The sequence below is a fragment of the Ursus maritimus genome, unplaced genomic scaffold, assembly GCF_017311325.1.
Source record: "Ursus maritimus isolate PB19 unplaced genomic scaffold, ASM1731132v1 scaffold_26, whole genome shotgun sequence".
Taxonomy (NCBI): domain Eukaryota; kingdom Metazoa; phylum Chordata; class Mammalia; order Carnivora; family Ursidae; genus Ursus; species Ursus maritimus.
Window position 1 is genome coordinate 19,650,217 of NW_024425119.1, and position 18,458 is coordinate 19,668,674.

At 52.1% G+C, this 18,458-nt stretch overlaps 1 protein-coding gene across 1 annotated transcript in view; it reads right to left on the reverse strand.

Annotated features, from left to right (window-relative positions):
• LOC103677817 (cationic amino acid transporter 3-like) overlaps nucleotides 1-18,458 on the reverse strand; it is a 72,013-nt gene that overhangs the window by 24,354 nt on the left and 29,201 nt on the right.

Sequence of the window (18,458 nt, forward strand, 5' to 3'; positions counted from 1 at the left end):
CTTTCCCTATCCCCCACAGGCCAGCAGCTGTGCCCTGGCAGCTGGGAGGCCCTAGGACCTTGCATTAGGCATGGCCCAGCCTAGCGGGCCATGGGTGTTACCTTGAGCCTGGGCACTACCGGACTCTTGACTCCAGCCCCTGCTGAGCCCCGGAAGCCCCACTTTGGCAGAGGCCCTGTTCCCTCTGTTCCCTTCCACGCTACCTCCCACCCTACCGGCGCCATGGAAAGGGCGGCTTCCTGAACTCCTTCTAGCCACCTCAGGGTCAAGCTCAGAAGCCCCTACAAGTTGGGGGTGAGCTCCAGTCTCTTTTCTTTGCCTCCCAGAACTGTAACCAGAGTCTATCCCAGGTGGTGCCAGGGCCCCCAGCCATGCCCTAGCCCCAAGGCAGAGCCCCTCAAAGTGGATTTGCTCCCTATTCTCCCTACTGCCAGGAGTGCCCCAGCACTGCTGCCCTTGCTGCTGCACCCCTGGCCTGGCCTCCCCCACAGTGGACAGAGTGGCTCTGAAGCCCGCACTGCCGCCCCTGGCAGTGTCTCTCCAGTGCACAGGCTGCATCCTGTCTCAGCTGCCACCTCCCCACAGCCACCACACCTGCCTTTGTGGCCCCAGCCTCAATGGTCACAGTGACCTGGGTCCATCTGTGTGGGAAGAAGAAAAAGAGGAAGGGGCCCTACATGTGCCCCCTGTGCACCAGGGAGTTCCAGATCAGCTACAAACTCTGGAGGCAGAGGCCATCCACATGGAAGCCAAGGCTGGTCATGTCACCTGGGTGCCCACAGTGCAGCCCCCAAGGCCCCTGAGTGTCCCCAGCTGAGTGGAGCCACAAGGAGAGGGGGAGACATGAGTGCGGGGTGGGCAGACAGGCCACAGGGGCACAAGGGCCGAACCCCTTCGGCCTCCCTTCGTGGGAGGTGACAGTGACCATCTCTGGAAAATGCACCTGGGGGAAGCACACCTGTGAGAGATGCTGCAACACCTTCCCGATGTCTCCCATCTGAAATAACAGGAGCTGTGGCACTCAGACTAGGATCCCTGCTTGTGTCTGGTGTGTCAGCATCACTGGAAGGACAAGGACCCCGTGAGCTACCACGTGCACACACAGGTCAGGAGGGTTCAGTGCACAAGCCCTACAACTGCTCCCAGTGTGGCCAGAGCTTCTCCCTCAAGATCACCTCATCAGTCATGCTCACAGTGCACTCCACAGACGACCCTTCACATGTGACGTGTGTGGCAGCTTTTGCTCCGAAGGATCCACTGCAGCACACACAGAACCGCACGAGGACAGGTGCAGGGTCACGTGTGTGGCAAGACGCCCAGCGTGGCTGCTATTTCCCACCACGTGCAGATGTGCTGCCAGAACGTCATGGGGTCTGTGAGCTCCGCAGCAGAGGTACCCGTGAGCTCTGTCCGAGGACAGCAGTGGCGACAGTGGCCTGACAGACCTGACCCCACACACACCTGTCCCCTCAGTTCTGCTGAAGCCCCCTGGACAGTGCACAGGGGTGGCAGAGGACGGGGGGCAGCCACTGACCTCACCCCCTCTCCTCTCTGTACCCCTGCCCTGCTCTTCCAGATCTGTGAGGCTTCTCCTTGATGCTCCCTGCTCTCCTCCTTCCTCACACCTCCCAACTACTGTCTGCTGCCCCTCCTGGGGAGTTAGTGCTTTTGTTTTTTACCAGGGGAAGGGAGGGGAGAAAGGAGGGGAATCATAGATTCTGTCCCAAAGTGGGGAAAAGGTAAGATTAGAGAAGGGGCAGAAGCAGGGAACACAAGGGCACTACCTTCAGAAGATGGGAATGTTCCAGTTCAGGCTCTAAACATCATCCTTCGTAAGATCCCTCAGGGTAAAACAAGTCAAGGGAGCAGAATAATGAGCCACTAGTGGCAGAGGCAGGACAAGAGATGGAATTTTAAGGCCCCAGGGTAAATGGGGGATCCAGTCACTGCAGGAGCTTCTTGGGAGTGGGCAGACTGGAGCCACAGGAACCCCATCCCTTCTCCGCCCAACTCCATCCCTGACCTTTTCTTCTCATCCCGCTGCTTCCTGAGAGAAACTGTGGCCCTGGCCATGTCACCTTGTTCCTGTGTCCCCTGCATGTTCCCACCCATCCCTCCTATTGCAAGGACCTATTACAATAAATATTAAAAAAAAAAAATAGAAAGGAAAGAACTGGCCCAGTGTTGGGGGGATGCAGAGTATGCAGAGTTGGGGACATAAGTCTCTCCTGGAGGAGGGGACAGTATAGGGACCTGGCAGGTGGAGCCCACCCAGGTGATGTCACAGGAAGTGTCTGAACCTTGATGGGGGAGAAGGGAAGAGGGGAGGAGGCAGGAGTGTGAGCCAGAGACAAGGAAGAGGCTGAGAGACACAGAGATAAGAGAAGCAGGGAGAGAGCTGGGAGGGAGGGCAGAGAGGGAGCAGGGATGGGGGGGGCAGCACAGGAGACAGACAGGAGGACATGCTGGGGAGACACTGAAAGGCTCAGAGGGTGAGACTCACACAGATGTGATGGGAAGAGACACCCTCAGACACTGTGGGAGGGACGCAGGGAGGGTGACAGCCAGAAGGGAGAGCTGAGGGCAGCCCCAGTCCTGGGACATCTCAGGCCACAGAATATCTGGAGTCAGAGGACAGACAGTCCCACAGACACACAGATGTGCTGACAGAGATGAAGGTGAAGGAGGCCAGGATGAAAGGAAGCAGACAGGGCTGCAGGGAGGAGGGGGAGGGAGAAGACAGAGAGAGAGAGGGAGGCAGGTGTGCAGTAGGAGGGGAGCCAGACCAGGGAAGGGGCTGCATATTGGCTCCAGGAGCCTCTTCCCTCTCACCTGACTTCTGCTGAGCCCGGGCCCCTCTCAGGAGCTGCTGCTGCTGGATGGGCCCAGAAAGCTGAGAGGGCGAGGCTACTGCCAGGGCTGCCCCAGACTCCCTCCCAGTGCCCACCTGGGGCTCCCAGAGGCCCTGCAAGGATATGGACACTGCCTCCCTCTCCTCCCCCCACAGTGCTGCCATCCAAAGAGGCCTGAGCTCAGCCCTAATTTCTCAGAGGTCATGCAGCCTGGCTCACCCAGTGCAGGGGAGTGGGGGCCAAGGAGAAAGAAAAACTGAGGCAGGCAGACAAGGGAGGCTGACTAGCCCTGGAGAAGGTGCTGGACACACTGCTTAGGGATCCCATGGAGGAGAGAGAGGAGAGGTGAAGGCCTGGGACTGGGTCTGTGTTGAGAGCTGAAGAAGCACCAGGCACAGTATGAGCAAAATAAACTACTAGTGACAGTCCATTCATTTGGGGTCAACAGTGTAGACAGGTTCTGAGCAGTCAGGATCAATCCCTTCAAGCAGCTCCTCACTAAACGGTCCCCAGAAATATACATATGAACCCACAAAAGGAAAAAATGAGGCAGAGAATAGTAACCTTGAGGCCAGTGTCCATGCTGGAATCGAGGTTTTAAGGGACCAGTGATGTAGCAATGAGCCAAGTGTATGAAGACCTAAGACTTCGCATATCAAGCTGGACCCTGCCTTTCCCCCCAGGCTTTCTTGGGGCTCTGCAAAGATCAGCTCCCCCAGCTCCTCCCAGGGCCAGGGGAGACCCTTAGAACATTAACTCAAGCAATCGAAAGGAGACTAGTTCTCCCTACCCCCTTCCCTATAGCCACATTTGAAGGTCCCAGAGGCCAGATGTCTGCTTACAGCTAGACCAAAAAGTCTCTCTAGTAGCAGGAGGGAGGGTGGAGAGGGAACCTTCCAGAGAAGTCTTGAAGAGAAGACTTGGGAGCAAAACCCACCATATCCATCCCACTCCCATGGACACATAGAATTATATAAAGTTCAGACTGTCCAGAGCTTACAGGTAGTTAAAAGAGGAGCTTTGCATTTCTTCTCAATTTCTACCTTTTACCCTCCTCCTCCCCCAGTGACATACATGTTTTATGAAACACACGGAACGAGATTCTGGAACCTAGGAACTGTCTCCACTAGAGAGATGGACTTCATTTTAGCAAAGAAATTTAGAATATACTTTGGAAAGGATTTCCTCAGAGTTAGGGTAGATAAATGCTACAACCAGACACACACACTCACACACACACACACACACACACACACACACCAAACAGGAAAAGGAAAGCCCTCACTTGACTGCTATTCTTTTGCCTGTGGGATGGGTCTCCAGATGACATGTCCCACATCAGGGAACAAAATATATTCTTGCTGAACAAGAGGAAAGTAATTCCCCTCTAACCCTGAGCTGCAGGAGGGAGATGACAGTTTCCCTCCCCCATCTTGGCAAACATTCTGAGGAAGGATGACACAGCCTGGAGGGAAGACCCCATGTGCAGACGCCTACTTTGCTGTCCTATCCCCCAGGTCCCCCTCTCCTGGTGGATCTCCAGCTCTCTGCAGCTCTCACTGTCCATTCTTTAGACTCCCCCTGTGATCACAGCCCAGGGGGAAGGAAAGCATCCCAAGGGAGGAGAAGACAGGGCCCTGATCATTGGAATGTGGGAAGAGAGCCCCACAAGAACAGAAACCCTGGGTAAAATAAAACATATAAGTTAACAGAGTGTCGCCCGATCCTCCAGTGCTGAGGGACTCTGGAAGGAGGATGGGAGCAGAGATGGAGAGCAGCAAGCAAGAGCAGAGGGAAGGAAATGCAGATTGAGAGGCTGGGGGTGCACAGGGCTGAGAGACAGGAGGCTGGTGTGCTCAGCAGGTCTGCAGAGAAGAAGCTGAGAAGACATCAAAGATGAGGGTGAGGATGGAATAAATGCCTGATACTCTCAGATTTATCGATCTTGACACCTGTGCACGGTTCTTCTGCATGAATCTCATTTTCTCCTCAATAACAGGCTACAGAAGCAGGGGTTAGTGCTGCTATTTTACAGATAATGAAACTAAGGCACAGAGAGGGTAAGTAACTCCTCTCAAGTCACGAGCAGGTGAGGGGCAGAGCAGAGGATCACATGACTGCATGTGGGGCCCGTCCTGCAGGCTCTGGCCTGGGAAGCAGCCAGGCTGGGGGCCCAGGTGTGGCAGGGACAAGGTTCTCCCCAGAGGGCCAAAGCCCTGCCTCCTGGGCCCTTCTCAGCATGTCCTGCCCAGGAGAGCTTTGCCAAGTTGAGGCCTCAGTTGGGGAGTAGGGAAGGAATACCTTACCCTCTGAAGATGAGAGGCTGAACCACAGCATTTATGGAAGATCCGTGAGCTTTAAACACAGAATTCCATCCATGGAAGGGGTGGGTGAAGGGGAGAGCCTGGAGAAAGGTCTCAGAGCCTTCAGGCTTCCCATGACCCCTCCCCACCCCATCCCTGTCTCCCCCTCCCTCTTTATGTCTTCGGACCCCCAGGGGCCTCTTACCCACCTGTTCAGGCCCCGGTAGCCGTCTCCCCCCAGCCATGGCTCCCACCCTGTGTGGTCCAGGCTCAGTCGTCCTCACAGCCTAGGAGGACACATCAAGGCCAGGAAGTCAGCCTCGCTCCCAGCGTCCTGCCTGCCCAGCCCAGGGTCACTGCGGATCTACAACCCTGGACATTTTACACTGTGACCCCACAACCAGCTGACCCTCCCTCCTTCATCCCTCTGCCTCTCTCACACATTCCCCAACACACACACACACACACACACACACACACACACACACACACAGGACATGCTTACTCGGGCACACACATCTCAGACAACTGTGACATACACATCACTGTCTAACACATCTCAGGGATCCCTCCAGGGGCCTCAGGTCCAATCCCAGCAACTTCAGAACCCCCAGCCTGGCTGTGAACATCTGCCTCCCCACTACCTTTCATGCTGGTCCCCAATCCAGCTGTTTATTCCAGGCCAGCACAGCTGGCTCCTGTCTGGCTTTGGTTTGCTCATCCTGCTTCAGAAGCAACAGAGAGAGGTTCTCCTCCTCTTGTCCTACTCCATTCCCTGCCCTGCTGGGTTTCTCCTTCTACACCCACACATGATTTGCCTCCTCCAGGCAGCCTTCCCTGATGAACTCACTGGCTCTGATTCTGAATTCACCCTGGTCCTTTGCACTTGTGGGTCTGTGCTGGGTGAGTGTCACTGGGTTATTGTGCATATGAGTGAGCAGGGAGGGGACTGTCAGCTCCCCAAGGGCAGGACCCCTTGACCAAGTATTTCAGACAAAGGCCAGGCCTCCCCCTCCAGCACCAGGCTGGGGGTGCTCCTGGGAGCACTGCTACCTGGTTGTAACAAACACACAGAAAAATGACACTGGGGCTGCAGCAGCCACCAGGAGTGTCCCCTTCTGTCACAGGCTGCACTGTCTCCTTCACAATGACCTTCAGAGCCACGTGGGAGGAGACCCGTCCTCCATGGTGTCTGCCCACATCCACCTGGTTTTCCACTGGAAATACTGCTTCCCAGCTGGGTGCTCATCTTCTTCTCCAGCCTCGGAGAACACTGGGCAATTCTCAACACTTAGACTCGCCCTAAAGGACACCCCTGTGTCCCTGGTGAGGAGGCTCAGTGCGGCCCTGCAGGCTAGGAAGGGGTTCTCACAGAGCAGCCAGCATGAGCCAGCCTCCTGCAGTGGCAGCTGTCAGTGCCACTGGGAGGAAGGTGACAAGCAGGGGGACAGGCTCACCGCACTGAATACAGGAGAGAGGGACAAGGTCACCCTGAGAAGCACTCATGACCACCTCCCCACCTCAGGCCAGGCTTGTGTCAGCCCAGCCCAGCTCTCTGGGGAGACAGGAGCCCTGCTTGCCTCCCCCCTGCTGCTGCTCTGCTTCTCCACAGCCCTGACTCCCCTGCCGCCCTCCCTCCTGCAGTGAGAGGTACCCTCCTCCTTCTTCTCCCTGTCTCTCCTGCACCCCTTCCTCCAGGAGTGTCTTTCTCCACCTCTGTCCCTCTCTGTCCTCTGTCCCTTTCTCTGCTCCCTTTCTCACTCTCAGCTTCTCTCCCTCTGATCTCACTCTGGGCTCTGCCATTTCATTCCCAGCTCAGTCTGTCTATAACTTACATCCGATTTTTGTCCCCTCCAACCTCACTGCTCAGAGCAGGGGCTGCAGAGGGACGGGTTTGGGGGTCAGTTCAGCACCAGAAATTCTGGCCTTGTGACTAGAGCTCTGAACTGCTGTGTTCCTCACACACACACACACACACACACACACACACACACACACTCCTCTTCTCCCACCAGGGCCCCAGATCCTGAGAGTCCACCAGAGCCCTTGACTGAGAGTCTGCAACTCCCCCACCCTGCCACCTCTACCTGCCCTTTCTCCCTGCCTCCCCTGCTGCCCCCACCTCCTCCTTTCCCTTCTCTGTCTCCCTTTCCCTTGCTCTCTGTGCACACTTCTCTGACTGTCTCCTCACCCTGACGCATTCCTGTCATGGATCTCTCTTTGGCTCTGGGTCCAACTCGTGTCTCTGAGTCAATGTGTTTCTACTATTTCCAGCACCGCCCAGCGGCTCCTTGCAGGCCTCACACAGACACACGTGGGACCACCAATCCAGGGAGGAAGTGCAGCATGTCTTCAACTACAGGAAGGGGACAGACAATATGTGTGCCCCTCTTTCATCCCCTCACGGCACCGGTAACCCTTCCTTGCACACAGGAAACTCCCCATAAATTCATTGGCTCCTATGTCACCAGCTCTCCCAAAATAAGCCCCTTAATCAGTGGAACTCAATCCCTTTCAATATTCCTTCCCACCCCCACTCCCTCACCCCCAGCCCCTCAGTATCTGTCCCCAGGACCATGTCCCCTGCCAAGCCTTCCCAGCACCCCAGGGATCATGGGACCCCCTAGGTTAAATCCTAGTCATCCCAACCCTCCTCCTCCCTCATTACCTGCTGTCTCTCCCTCCTACTCTCCTCTCTTGCCCACCCCAGTGCATCCTGGCCCCCTGAGTGTCTCCCCAAAGACATGCAGTCACTAATGAGCACTGAGCACTAGAAGGGGATGGCCCGGGGCAGCCTGGTGGGGGAGGGGATTCCAGAGCTAGAGATAAGGAGTCCTGTCAGCATCTGTCACATATGCCATCTCCTCCAGCATCCCTGCCTCCTGACTCCTGCTTCCTGCCAGTCCATCTCCTGCAGAGGCTGATGGCCTGAGCTCATGTGCAAATTTACAGAATCTAGACTCCTAATGCCTGGTCTGCTCCAGACCCATTTTCTCCAGGATGTCACTGCCTTGACGTCTTTCTTTGACAACTCAGGACGATCCTGGGAAGCTGAGGTTGTAGGTGGAACCCAAGGAGGAAGAGACATTGCTCTATACTCAATATCTTCATCTCGGCCCTTTGTCTCCACCGCACATCCCCAAAGGCAGAACTAAAACCACAGTCAATGGCAAAGAGGGTGAAATCTCAGGAAGAGTTTCTCAGCCTTAAGGAGGTCCTGAGTGCCCCCAGGAACCAGGGGAGATGGGGGGGAATATGGGGTTGGATGATCAAACATCCCTTCTGATACATGCAATTTCCACCCGGGGAGTAAGGGACTCAGCCTGAGGACTTGAGAAGCTGCTCAGCAGCGGCCTGCGAAGGGCTCGGTGGCCACAAGAGGGCGGCAGAGAACGGCGCTCCCTGCAGAGCCAGCCCTGGGCCCTGGGAGCTGAGACAGGGCTGGGCTGCCCAGACTGGGGAGTCTGTGGCTCCAGCAAAAACCCAGCAGTTTCTGATCTCAGGAAACTTCTCCTGCCGCCCTTCCCACCTGCATCCCTTATTCCCTTTGGCCCCTGAAATGCCATCCCCCGCACCAGCCCCCTTCCCTTTTCTGGTCCCCAGCCCTGGGGCTGCTGGCACAGAAGGGCCACCTGGCTTTTCCTTTATGGTTGGACAGCAGGTGCCATCCCAGCTCCCAGAGTTGAGGCCTCACAGGGTCCCCGCTGAGAACTAGAGCCAGAACTGGAACCCACGTGCTCTTGATTCCCACTCCAGGGTCTTCCCATGGGTGCTGACCGCAGCTCCGTAAAGCAAAGCACACTTCATGGCCCCAGTGGGAAGCCAGCTCACAGCCCTGGGTTCACACCCCAATGTCACAGCTCCCCCTTCCCCATGTGACCTATGCTACACACAGAACTGAGCACAGAGGACTGTTCACCACGAGCACAGACATGTGGGCCGCACACACCGTGCTGTGCACACCCCCATCCTCAGCACACACCCCCCTCTGCTCCTGAGTCCCACACCCCTGCCCCCTCCTCCTACTTCCTGAGCTGGGAGTGGACCTTCTCCTCATTCATCATGTGCTCTTTGCCCTGTGTTTCCAGAGGCTCCTAGCAGCTGCACACAGGGAAGCCATTTCCCTGCTCTAATCTGCTCCTTCCTACCACAGCCCTGTTTCCAGTTCCCCTGGCACCGCCTGGAATGACAGGAGAACCAGAGGGAAAACTGGAGGTCTCTGAGCTCTCTTCTCTGAATCTGCCCTGCTGATCACTGTCCTCCCGCCCAGGAAAGGTCTGACTCATCTGTGACCCACCAGGCTTTCCCCACATCCTCTCAGTGTCCCGACACTCTGACCCATGTCCCTATCCAGAAGAAACTACTGCCATGCTGGGGGGAGGGGATACTGGTCTCTAATTTCACAAACTCAGCCTGGGCGTATAGGGCACAAAGTGCAACACGAGGATTTGATTTAGACTCAGTAGGAACTTCCCAGAAGAAGGGATGTGAAAGCCTCAGCTTGTATGAAACACAGTAAGAATGCACACATGGCCTCACCAGAGGCCTCCAGGAGACAAGGACTTATTCTGCACCTGTCTGGGTGGTACTGACTAGACACAGAGGTTTTCACGGTGACTCTGGTCACCCAGCCTCAGCAGGGAGCACATAAGGACTTCTGGGGACTCTGAGGCCCTCAGGCAGAATGGGTGGAGCCTGGAGTTAGGATCTGCAGCCTGATTCCATCATTCCCAAATCCTGGGGGTGGGTGCAGGGAGAGAGCAGTCCTGAACCCTCCACTGTCTGGCCTCCCTCCCACTCTGCACACCCCCCCTCCTATGGCCCTCACTGGTCAGAGCAGGGCCTCTGAGCTCTTCCCATGCAGCCCTGAGTGCAGGCCTCAGGCCCCAGGCTCCACCCAGCCTCAGACCCAGGACCCTGAGGCCACCTCCCTGTGCCTGGCAGGACAGAGGAACCCACTGCTCAGGCTCCCATCCCCCACACCCCCAGCACTAACAGCCTTCCTCTCCTGGCCTCCCCCCCCCCACCCCATCCACAGACTGCTGGACATGTGCACAAATCAGACCAACGACATTTTCAGCTAGGAGGCTTCAGGCTTCCTCAGGGATAGCACACGCGTGCACACACACACACCAACACACACACACACACATGCAGATACACACACATGCAGATACACGCACACACAGATGCTCAAACTCATACATACAAACAGACACATACCCTCAAAATACATACATATACACACGCATACAGCCCATTGTCACATGTATGTAACACAAAGACACATACACACTCATACATTTATAGACAGGCATGCACACCCAGACTTACACACTCTCACACACTCATCAAACACACTTGTGCACACATACGGACCACTCTATTCCTTTCTTCTAAGGCTCCAGAGCCAGTCCTCTAGATCCTAGAGATCTAGAACGTGCAGGGGAAAGCAGGGAAAAACACAGGGAACCTGCTTCCGGTTTCCTGGCCCACACTGCAGCTCCCCTGCTCTATCCCCCTTCCTGCCACCAGAGTCTCTGGGACTGTGACCAACACTGGGGAAGTCTAATCTGCAGAGATCACTCAGTCCCTCACACAACGGACACTTGTGAGCACCTACCTGTCACCCCCTACCTCACCCCCACCCCCAGGCCTGCAGCTGAGGGAGATGCATAAAAGAGTAAGACCTTCTGCCCAGTGTTGGGGGAAAAGCAAGAGCTCAGGAGGCAAGGACCCGAGTTCAAATCCTGCCTTTGCCTCTTCATATGCTGTGTTATGTTGGGCCCTTTGCATAACGTCTCTGAGACAGTTTCATCACCTGAAAGATGGGATTATTAAAATTTACCTAATACCTCTGTGAAGATTAAGGCAGGTAAAGTTTTGATCAGCAGTGTGTCCACCCGTGGAAGCCACCCCACTCCATTCCCCAGCCCCTGTGGGGAGCGTCTCCCCAACACCTTTCCAGTCCTGCTGTCCCTGACACAGAAACCCCATCTCCTTCAGCCTCAGACCCGCAGTTGAACACACCTAGGGAAACTTCATTTCTGACTAGGCCAGCTCCATCTGACTCCCCCACCCTGGCCCTGCCCCCACCCCTCCTGGTCCCTAGTGCCTCTTCCCCTTTGCAGGTAGCCTTTTCCCTAATAACATTTAATGCAGCTGGCCATGGTGAAAAAGTTTGGGATGTAGCACTAAGCCCTCGAATCAGATGGATATGAAGGGTCAATCAGCATCCAAGGAGCAATCCTGCAGAAAGTCATCCTAAATGTCCCTGAATTACACCAATTCCGACGCATTCTTTATAGAGGGACAGTGTGGGAGACAGTTACAGGACAGGACTTGCTGTGCTAAGCAGTCAAGGGAGAGATTGTGTTGCCCCATGAATACTAAATAATTGTTCAGGGGAAACTCCAATAGATTCTGTGCTCAGAGCTGGGAAGCAGCCCAGCCCACCCCCACTTATTTGGGCACCCCCTGCAGGTGCCTTGGGCCAAGGGGAGCTGGGATGGCTGCCCTACCCCTGCTGCTCAGGTGGCCTCCTCAGCCCCCTCCAGAGTCAGGCCTCAGCCTGAGTGGGAAGTGGCTCTGAGGTCTGACCTCACTTTCCTGGGACATCCATGGACCCACAAACACCCTTGTTTCCCTGCCACAGCCTTGACTCCCTACATTCTTCCCAGGCTCTGACTGCTTCTGAACTGTTGTCTGCTTCCCCTCTTCCCAGTGGGATCCTCCTGCAGTCCTCCTTCCAGACAACTGGCCACCCTGATCTTCTCTGAGTTTCCATCTGCCATTGCCCACCTCCCACTCTGTCCCCTTCCACCTGGAGGACCTTCCACTTTCCCCAGCCTGCCTCTCTCCCCTCCTGGCTCACCTCCCCAGACAACCCCACCTTCCAGTGGGCTCCACCTTCCCATTACCTCCGTCTCTCCTCCCTACCATTTTACCCCATTTCTAGTCATTTCTACATCTGCTTTCACACCCCTCCCACCCTTCAGAATCTAGGAAGTAGAGCAGGGCTCAGAGCTCAGTGAAAGGAAGGACATTTGCCCCCTTCTCTCTCCTCCTGCGCTCTGCCTGCCTTGCCCCTCTCTCCTCTGGGCAGATCCAGTCGGGTATTAAGGGGACCTGAAGAGACATTTCCCCATCAGCAGAGTGATTGGCAGGGGTGCGCAGAGAAAAGGGGTGACCAGGGAAAACCTGCTAGGCATTTCTTTCCCAGCTGGGGAAGCCCCGCCCATGACAGGCAAAGCCCCTCCCCGTCCTGAGAGGTTTCCAGGGGGTAGAGCCTGGCCAGCCCACAGCTTGGTTCTGCCCCAGTTTGGAAGGGTCCCTTGGTGGCCCTGGGACCTCGGGACAGCCTGATGACCTGGTCACCGAAAAACCACTCCATCTCAGGAAAGGACAGAGGCAAATGGTGACTGTTCCCCATGGGGTCCTCCTGGAACCTAGGCCTCCACTCTGGCTGCAGGACACTCCCCCTCAGCTCCTAGAGCGGGTTTGCTGGAAAGGACCCTGTGCAGCCTCTGCATCTTTTCTCCCCACAGATCACTGATGTCTGAGAGCCCAGCAGAGAGCTCCTGGTTTAGCAAGGACAGTGTGTGTGTGTGTGTGTGTGTGTGTGTGTGTGTGTGTGTACGCACAGGAGGGGACTCATACCTCCAGGTGGAACCCAAAGATCCCCCCAGAGTCTCACCTTCTGTTCTGCCTGTTTGGTCTTCGCGGTCTCCCCTTCCCCGGCCATGCCTTGCTGAACCCCAACTCTCCTGGGGAGAGGATCTCCCTCTATGGGACCCTTTTCATGCTGTCCCTCCCTGTATCAGACCCAGGATTTCTGCTTCAGAAAATAAGCAGCACTGTCTGCCACTGGGAAGTTCTTCCTCTCCTCTCGCTTCAGTCTTTCTTGCTGCTGTAAGTGATCATACTCCCCTGGGAAATTGTGGGGCTCTCTCCCAACCTTCCCCTTCTCCCCACTTCTTCAGTTTCCCTGTGGTTTGTCCCAAATATCTAGGTTCCAGATCCCAGGATTCAGAACAGGTTTCTGGGCTCCAAGATCCAGCCGGGGGCTGAGGAGTCTGAGTGTCTGCTTGGCTGCAAGGGGAAGGCAGTGATTCCTGAGGTGAGAATGGCCAGACAACACTTTGGAGCTCTGTGCACACAGCAGATGTGTAATAAGTGTAAAATGGTCCATTGAGAAGCTGGGCTTAGGGAGGTGAGGGAGGATAGAGGGCACAGGAATGAGGCTGGACTGGTCTGAATTGTCTGCTCCCCATTCTCTTCCCTACCCCTCTGGGCCACCTGGAGAGAATGTGCTCTAAGACAGGCCCTGAGCCTGGAGTGCTCCCTAAGCTGAGAGGGGTGTCCTCTCTTCCATCTACCTCCACCCAGCCCAGATCAGGACACCAGAACACCCACCCCCAAGAGCCCAGCTACTATTCCCCCACCCTACCAACCCCACACACCTTCTGTTCAGCCAGGGCTCCCAGATCTCTGACCCCTCACCTTGCACACCAGCCTGAATGCCCCCATTCTGGTAAAATCTTAGGTGACCTCTTGAAGCTGCCTGAGCCCCTCCAGTCAACAGAGTAGTCTTTAGGCTTTAGCTGGCACCCTTACCCCACATGATGATTAACTAATCTTTCTTAGTATCCCTATAGTCTGTATAACCAAAATGTGTTATCCCAACAGGAAGCACGTACAGGAAAGGGCGAGAGGGTATAAAAGCTCCAGGTACCAGTCTCAGATTTCTCTTAGCCATACCCATACCTTTCCTAATGGAACCCTTGCTCTGCAAGATACAGAAGTTGATGCTACCAACTTGTGCCATGAGGAGGGGCCAGGAAAAGAAAGGAAGATCCTTCTAATTAAAGAGCTATCTGAGGCTGCTGGGATACTGGAGGACTGCTTCCTCTTCACAGCCTGAGTTGTCTTCAGACTTGGATCCCCTGCCTTCAGCCAGGGATCCAGGGATGACTGGCGTCAGTTAGTCTGTAAAGTCACTCAGAGGATACCTTCCCCTCTCCAAAAGCCCAAAAGTCTGACCAACTCCCCCAAGGAGAACAGAGCCCAGAACCCACTGAATCTGAGCTGGGAGGTGAAAGGGAGTCCCTGTGACAGCAATTAGCCTGTATCTTTGTGTGCTCCGGTCTCCATCTCTTCCCCAGCTCCTCACATCCTGGGGCTTTATTTCAGAGGCCTCTGCCTTGATCTTCTCCAAGCCTCTAGCAAGATCAAAGCTCTTAACCCTGTTTTGCTTGCTGAATCTTAGGCTGGAATAGAGGGGACAGGGTCCACCCTGAGGCAAGGAGAGGGCCCTGACTTCCCCTCTTCCCAAGCAGGAGGGAGGTTTGGAAGTTGGACCAAAGAGGAACCAATCCTAAACTTGTGTTCACAAACACACACCCTGGTGGGAAGGCTTTTCTTCTCCTTCTGTTATTGATGTTATTGGTATTTTTCTTCAGTTAAGAAATTGAATTAACTCATAATCATAGTAATGTAAAATATGACAGTGACCATAAAGTCCTCTCCTAACTTCCCTATCTAAACAAAATTCCGTTATTCTTGATCAGAAGACCCTGTTTATTTCCCTCAGGGGTTCATCACACTCTGGAATTATTGAACATTTGTTTTCTTGCTTATTGTCTATTTCCCTTTAGGAAAAGCTCTATCTTTGAATGAGAGAAAGAATCAATGATGAATAAATATATGGGAATAAATCTACTGGTGGGATCAACATTTCCTAATAAGATGATCCATACCTGAAAGTATCATGTGCAGACACATAAACAGTAATATCCTTTATCAGAATTCATAATGCCTCTACTTCCCCATCTCTCTTCATGGCCTCTTTCCCCCTATTTAATACCACACATGAAGTTATTGAACAATTCTTACCTCTGTGTGAAGTACAGTAGAGAGAATATAAAAATATACAGGGCGCAGTCTCCCCCATCCAGAAGCTTACAGTTGAGTGAGGGAGAAAGGGAAGACACAGGGTAACTACAGCTGAAGACACTGTGCAGAGAGAATATATAGTCAGAGTGACACAAAGGAGTAGAGGAGATCAAAGGAAAGAAATTTCTTCAGAGGGACATCATCCAGGAAGACATAGGCAGAGGTAACATTTAAAGTGGACCTTGATGATTGTGTAGGATTTCAGTAGTCAGAGATTGGGAGGACAGAACTCCAAGGAAAGACATCGCTACTGGGAAGGATTTCTTGACTTTGGGCATCATTTGATATTAAACTTCTGTTCATCTTGAGAGAGGGAAATGCAAGGACCAGTGAAATTTAAGATAAAACCACAGAATCTGGAGGCTTTGAATACAAAAGATAACAGCCAGGACCTGGGTCCCAACTCAGGTTCCATTTATCCCCACTTCTCTTCCACTTGATCTTAATGAAGTGGGAATGGTTCAGATGGGACATGGTACCTATTATGCCTCCATCTATATATCTCTAATCTCCATTCAATTTAAGATGAATTTATTAAATGCCCCTTATGTGCCTGGCCCCCAGCTGGATGGTCTCTGAGAGCGAACAGGATACACTCCTTACACATGATCTTTAATCAGGAACAAAAAAAAAGAAAATAAGGATAACTGTGGTATGCTATTTTTCAGTTTCAGATTTATTGAGGTACCATGGGCGTATAAAAGTGTAAGATGTTTAATGTATAGATAGAGTTAATTCGATAGACATATAATTATGAAAGGATTCATTATGATTTGCCCACTGTGAAAGGATTAATGATGGTATTTTAATAAAAGTGTCATTAAATGAAGGTGAGTGTACAAAGGGCACCTTTGTTTCTCTCACTTCATCTTTACAAATGAGGAGGCTTCAACTGGGGCTTTGGTTTTCTAAGTGTGGTCCCTGGACCAGCACCATCAGCATCACCTGGGAACTTGGTAGAAGTACAAGTTCTGGGCCCCACCCAGACCTCCTGAATTCCAAACACTGGGGACAGGGGCCCAGGGATCTGTTTTCACAAGCCCTCCAGGTATCATGGCACCCCCTGAAGTTGGAGCACCACTGAGCAGAGTATTATTCCTGGCCTCTCTCCGTGGGGCCCTCTCTCACTGGGACCTTGATTAATGAAGTGAAGACAACCCTCTGAGCATACCAGGCTTAGCTTCTTCCAATTTTTTGTTGGTCTTCTTTTTTTGTTCAGAACAAACCTGCCCACTGGACAAACACAATCCAACCTGCTCATACAGGAGAAAAACTAATAAAAGCAGACTTTGTCCTGCGATGGCAGGTGAGGGATGTTCAGCACTACTTGGGATGAAGAGTAAGTCTGTCTAATGTAGGGATACAGGAGCAGCAAGCCAATTAGGCTGCAGATCTATAGCTGATGATTTACTCATCTGTCTCTATGTCATGATTATCATTGATTCCAAACATAGGAGGGGTAAATGGGGTATTATTTATTGGATGTTTAGAGCTTCAACAATGGGTTGTAGTGAAAAGTGGGCAGGATATAGGTTCAGATCGCCTGCAGGAGAGAGACCTTGTTGAGAGAGTAACAGGACAGAAGAACCAGAGGAAATCCTAGAAAATTTTAAGGAAATGGAATTTGAGAAATGTTCGTTGTGACCTCTCCTGTTACAGATAAATAAGCAGGGCATGGAAGGAACTGAGCAGTTTGCTCAAGGTCTCATTGCTAGTTAGTGGTGCAAACAGGAGGAGAGCCCAGGACATGTGGTTCTCAGCTGTGCACTTTCTGAGCAGGTGGACCACAGCAGACAGCAGCAGAGGAACTTTAAAGTCCAAGAATGTAGATGTCACTAAGAGAAGTGCCAACCCTAGGGATTTTGGTAGTGCGTTCCAAGCCGAAGTGCTTTGTGCTCAGAGTAAAGCTCTGGCTCCAGTCCACCTGTGCATGCTCCCCGTCCCCTCACACAGCCAAGACTCAAGCTCCACAGCTTGATTCGTTTTCCTGTGTGCTTTTCCTGGTGTTGATCTCTCTGCCTACACTCTCTCCCTGCTACACACGTGTGGCAAAATCCTATCTATCCTCGGAGAAAGCCAACTCAAATGCCATTCCTCTACAAGTACTCTCTGATTTCACTAATCAACCCTCACCTCTGTGCCAGCCACAAATGATCATTCTCCACTCTGAATTCCAGCGACACTTTCTTTGTATATTACTTATGACAACACTTTCTACTTTGTGTTACAGCTATGCTTTACTCTTGTGTTAGAATATCAGCTTCTTAAGGGCAGGGACCTTATTTCATCTGTTTTTGTTCTTTTTCTAGTTTCTTTTATTTATTTTTTTTTTTTTACTGAAGTATAATGAACATGCAGTGTTCTTTTATTACTCTCAGGTGCACAATACAATGATTCAACAATTCCACACTTCTCAGTGCTCATCAAGATTAGTGTACTTGTAATTCCCTTTATTTAAATCATCCATTCCCCTACCCATCTCCCCTTTGGCAACCACCAGCTGGTTCCCCATATTTAGGAGTCTGGGGTGTTTTTTGTTTGTTTGTCTCTCTTTTTCCTTTTTAATTTTTTTTAATTCTTAAATTCTACAAAAGTGTGAAAATGTACGGCATTTGTTTTACTCAGACTGACATATTTTAATTAGCATTATACCCACCCAGTCGATTCATGTTGTTACAAATGGTAAGATTCTATTCTTCTTTATGGCTGAGTAATAGCCCATTGTACATACATATATACTACATCTTCTTTATCTATTCATCTATCCATGGATAGTAAGTCTGCTTCCATATCCTGGCTATTTTTTTTTAAATGCTGCAATAAACATAAGGATGCATGTATCTTTTCAAATTCATGTAATTAAAATGCTTTTGCACAGAAAAGGAAACCATCAACAACAACAAAAAAGGCAACCTACTGAATGGGAGAAGACATTTGCAAATGATATATCAATAAGAGGTTAATACTCAAAATACAGAAAGAACTTATACAACTCAATACAAAAAAAAAAATAATCCAATTAAAAAATGGGTGAGGACCTGAGTAGATATTTTTCCAAACAAGACAGACATGACCAACAGACACAAGAAAAGATGCTTAGCATCACTAATCATCAGGGAAATACAAATTAAAACTGCAGTCAGATACCACTTTATACCTGTCACAATGGCTAAAATAAAAAAGACGAGAAAAACAAATGTTGGCGAAGATAAGGAGAAAAAGGAACCCTTGTGTACTGTTGGTGAGAATGTCAATTGGTGCAATCACTATGGAAAACACCATGGAGATTCCTCAAAAAATTTAAAACAGAACTACCATATGATCCAGTAATTCTGCTACTGGATGTTTT